The sequence below is a fragment of the Helobdella robusta genome (genome assembly GCF_000326865.2).
Source record: "Helobdella robusta unplaced genomic scaffold HELROscaffold_38, whole genome shotgun sequence".
Lineage (NCBI taxonomy): Eukaryota > Metazoa > Annelida > Clitellata > Rhynchobdellida > Glossiphoniidae > Helobdella > Helobdella robusta.
The window spans coordinates 812,329-817,102 of record NW_008704829.1 but is presented as its reverse complement, the minus strand read 5'-3'; positions in this window follow the sequence as shown (position 1 = coordinate 817,102).

Below are 4,774 nucleotides of genomic sequence, written 5' to 3'. Positions count from 1 at the left end.
GTAGTAGTAGTAGTAGTAGTAGTAGTAGTAGTAGTAGTAGTAGTAGTAGTAGTAGTAGTGCAGAGAAGTGTTTACATTCGCATTAAAATGTTCTCTAAATTCATGCATGCATGCATATGCATTTCGATTTTTTCCAGAATTTGTTTTATGCTACCGTAGTTTCGTTTCGGAATTTTTTTCATTTCGTCTCGTTTCATTATTTTCTGGATAAAAAATCTGAAGAGTACGAAGATAAATATGATTGTTGACGACGATGACGATGATGATGATTGTGATGATGGGCTGTCAAACATCCATACATAAATACATACCAATAAACATACATACAAACAAACATGCATACAAACAAACAAACATACATACAAGCAAACATACATACAAACAAACATACATACCAGCAAACATACATACAAACAAACAAACATACAAACAAACATGCTATCCTTTCTTTCCATGTGTTGTAAATCAAGTTTATTGAAGTATTTTTACCAAATTAATGAAGATTTTCATTTATTTATGTCGTAATTTTTTTCTTCTTCATTATAATTATAATAATAATAATTTCATTATAATTATAATAATAATAATAATAATAATTATTATTATTATTATGTTATTATTATTATTTTAATTATTTCCCCACTATCATATTTTATGAGTCATTATAATTATAATAATAATAATTATTATTATTATGTTATTATTATTATTTTAATTATTTCCCCACTATCATATTTTATGAGCCTATATGATGTGCAATATTTCTTGAGAAGAGTTTACGTTGTTAGAAATTATATGTATGTGTGTGTGTACGTGTTTGTATGTATGTGTGTACGTGTTTGTATGTATGTGTAGGTGTGTGTGTACGTGTTAACGTATAACAACCACCACCACCAACAACAACAACATCAGCAGTAACAATAACATCAACAACAACAACAACATCAAAAACAGCAAAAACACCACCACCCCCAACAACAACAACTGCAGCAGCAACAATAACATCATCAACAACAACAACAACAAAAACAGCAAAAACATCAAAAACTCCACTACCACCACCACCAACAACAACAATGACAACAATAAAACTTCATCAAACATACCACCCATGTGTCTTTTAGTCATCACCAAAAGAACGAAAATGTTTCCGCAGATCCCGACGACAAAAACGATCGGACCGCCGAGCAGCCATAGCCAGACGACCGCACTGTGAAAAGTTGTTGCTGTTGATGCTTTTGCGGCTGCTGCTAACATTGTGGCGTTTGTCGTCGTGGCGTTTGTGGTCGTTAATGTCGCCACTATTGTTGTGATATTCTCTGTTAATGTTGAGATCATTTTGCTTGGGTTTTTGGAGAATGGAGAATTCAGGTTAATTTGAGATTTTGTTGTTGTTTTTGTTGTTGTTTTTGTTGTTGTCGTTGTTGTCGTTGATGATGTTGTTGTTTTTGTTGTTTTTAATACGCTAAGATGTATTTAACTATTTTGGTGTTAATGTTAGCATTTCTGAAGTTAATGAGATCATATTCTCCTTAGATGAAGAATGAATTATCATAGTTTTGTAAGGGATTTTTTTGTTGACATTATTGATGCAATTGTTGTTGCTGTTGCTGTTGTTGTTGCTGCTGCTGTTGTTGTTGCTGTTGTTGTTGTTGTTGCTGTTGTTGTTGCAAATGCATTTTTAGATGCTGTTGTTGTTTTTGGTGCAAGTATTTCTGAAAATTTTGAGATCATTTTCAATTGAGTTGCCGAATAAATTAGAGTTTAGTGACAGATGTTGTTGATGTGATTGTTGATGTTGTTGTTGTTGTAGTAGTTGTTGTTGTTTGTTCCTAAACGTCGTTGTGAATAAATAGCATTGTTGATGTTGTTGTGTTGATTACTGATAGAAGAATGAATGGATGAATGAATGGGTTAATGAATGAATGAATGAACGAATGAACGAACGAATGAATGAACGAATGATAAATGAATGAATGAGTAAATTAATGAATGAAATAATTAATTGAGGATTAGTTGATGTTTACAATTGCCAATAAGTAAAGAACATCTCGAAATTCCAGCTACTTTAACGGTATTAACTTTGAAGTCTAACAAACGAAACGAAACGAAACGAAACGAAATTATGTATCCATTCGTTCAGTTAATCTTTCAATCATGTATTCATTCATTCAATCATTCATTTATGTATTCATTCATTCATTTATTCACTCATAATAATTATAGTTATTTATATTAATTAAAATTGAATTTAAAGAAAAATATTAACAGAAAAGTATAATTTAAAAAAAATTAAACTGGAAACCATGCTGCAGCCTAACATCGCTAGATCAAACTTCTGCATATGGTTATATACGATGTATGTATGTATGTATGTATGTATGTATGTATGTATGTATGTATGTATGTATGTATGTATGTATGTATGTATGTATGTATGTATGTATGTATGTATGTATGTATGTATGTATGTATGTATGTATGTATGTATGTATGTATGTATGTATGTGTGTATGTATGTTTGTATGTATGAAGCCATTTTTGATTTGATTTAAAACTACGATGGAGCCATAATCTTTTCTAGGTTCAATCTTAGTGTTTGTTGGTGGCATCACACAGACAGGTGTTTTAAAGCTCCATCTAAAATACAAAAAGAATTACATTTTTGAAGAATAATTGAGATTGTTTATGTAGAAACTCGAACATAACGAGCGTTCAGCCAGAGTCTTCAGAGGAAGAGTTTGCTTCAACGAGTCTTTCGGCCCTTTAGCTTCCTAACACTCTCGAGAAACAGGGCCACATGCAGAGATCAGTTGGATGTCTCTTGCTGAACAAACAATTTGCCTCGCTTTGAAATCACCTCCTTTCATACTGAAAAATTGTGTAGTAGTGCCAGACAGTTCACATATGAACATATTACGATATGAGTTACATCGACGAGCCAAGTAAGACGCTAAGCCGAATCTGGGAGTGTTGAGTAATGGGAAGCCTTACGTGCAAACGAGCTCGTCTGTTAACTATTTAAACTCGCATTCCTTTTTCTTCCGACATAACCATCTTCAGTGAGAAGCTTGTTTGGCTGTATGTCCTATGTTCTTCAAACAACTCGATCGTCTTTTTACCTGCCAAACCTAAATCCTTCAAAAAGCTGTACACTGAACAACCAGCAACACCTCTTGCACTTGTGTAGAAGCTCTGTATAAAGTTAACAGATGTATTATTGCATGCATCAGAGCTGATAGATGGTTTTATTTTTGTTACATTAAAATAAACATACTTACCTACCTACCTACATTCATACACACACACATACATACATACATACATACATACATACATACATACATACATACATACATACATACATACATACATACATACATACATACATACATACACACACACATACACATACATACATACAAACATACATAGATACATTTTTGTTAAATAAGAGTATCGTGGGATTTGCTAAATCAACAATTTTGAAGTGATCATTCATATTAAATACATACAACAGTAATGTTGGTGTTAATAGAAGGATGTCATGACGTGCATGTATGTTTACATGTATGTTTGTGTGTTTGTTTGTATGTATGTGTCTGTTTATGTGTGTATGTATGTGTGTTTGTTTTTTGTATGTATGTATGTATGTATGTATGATTGTTTGATAAAAATCCAAAGGACTCTATCACTTCATATTCTTCAGCAGTTTACAGTACAAACAGAATAGATCCCAAAACTGAGTCTTGTGGCTTACCAGATGACATTGCTCCAATACCAGATTCTTTGTTTGTTTGTATGTATGTGTATGTTGTGTAGCGTTTGTGTTAATAGGAAAATGTTTTGCTTGGTGTTCATTGTTTTTGCTACTAGCATTTGCTCTAAAAAATTTGGCTCCGTCCGTTGTTTATGGCTAAGCACACAAAAAAACTCTATTAAGATGATTCTGATTTGTGTTTAGTTAGAAGGCTTGCTATATAATGAAATAATCGCAAGTAGACACACACACACACTTCTACATTCACACACACACTCACACACGCACACACACACACTCACACACGCACGCACACACACACACACACGCACACGCATACACACACATTATAATTAGACCTTTTCTTATTATGAACGAACACTCACATACACTTGTTTGCATTGGCTCTTAGCCATTTTGTGGTTATTTTTTTTTTGGCACACGCACACACACATACACCCACACACACCCACAAAAACCCACACACACACAAACAAGCACACACACTACGAAATATTCTAAATATAAAATTTCATCAATCTGACCACAATTTTAATCAAAATTTTTCAGTCCAACCGTTGAAATGGTATGCGGGGCTTCGACTCAACTGGTTGATTGTGTGATAAGGTAAGGTTCAAATCGATTCAATTCTACTGGATTTTATTTTTGTATGTTTATGTATGTGTGTGTGTGCGTGTGTGTGCGTGAATGTACGTGCGTGTGCTTGTATGTGTGTATCTACTTTGTAAACAAGTGTTTATAATTAGCTGAGTTTAATACAGGTGTCTGGTTTATTAGCACTTCCTTATGCATAACACTCCGAGATAACGAAAATAACTTCGTTTATGTACTTTTTCACCCTTGATTTCATCATCGTCATCTTCATCGTCATCTTCATCATCATCTTCATCGTCATCTTCATCGTCATCTTCATCGTCATCTTCATCGTCATCTTCATCGACTCTCTCTCTCTCTCTCTCTGTTTCTTTGATTCTCTCTCTCTCTCTTTATCTT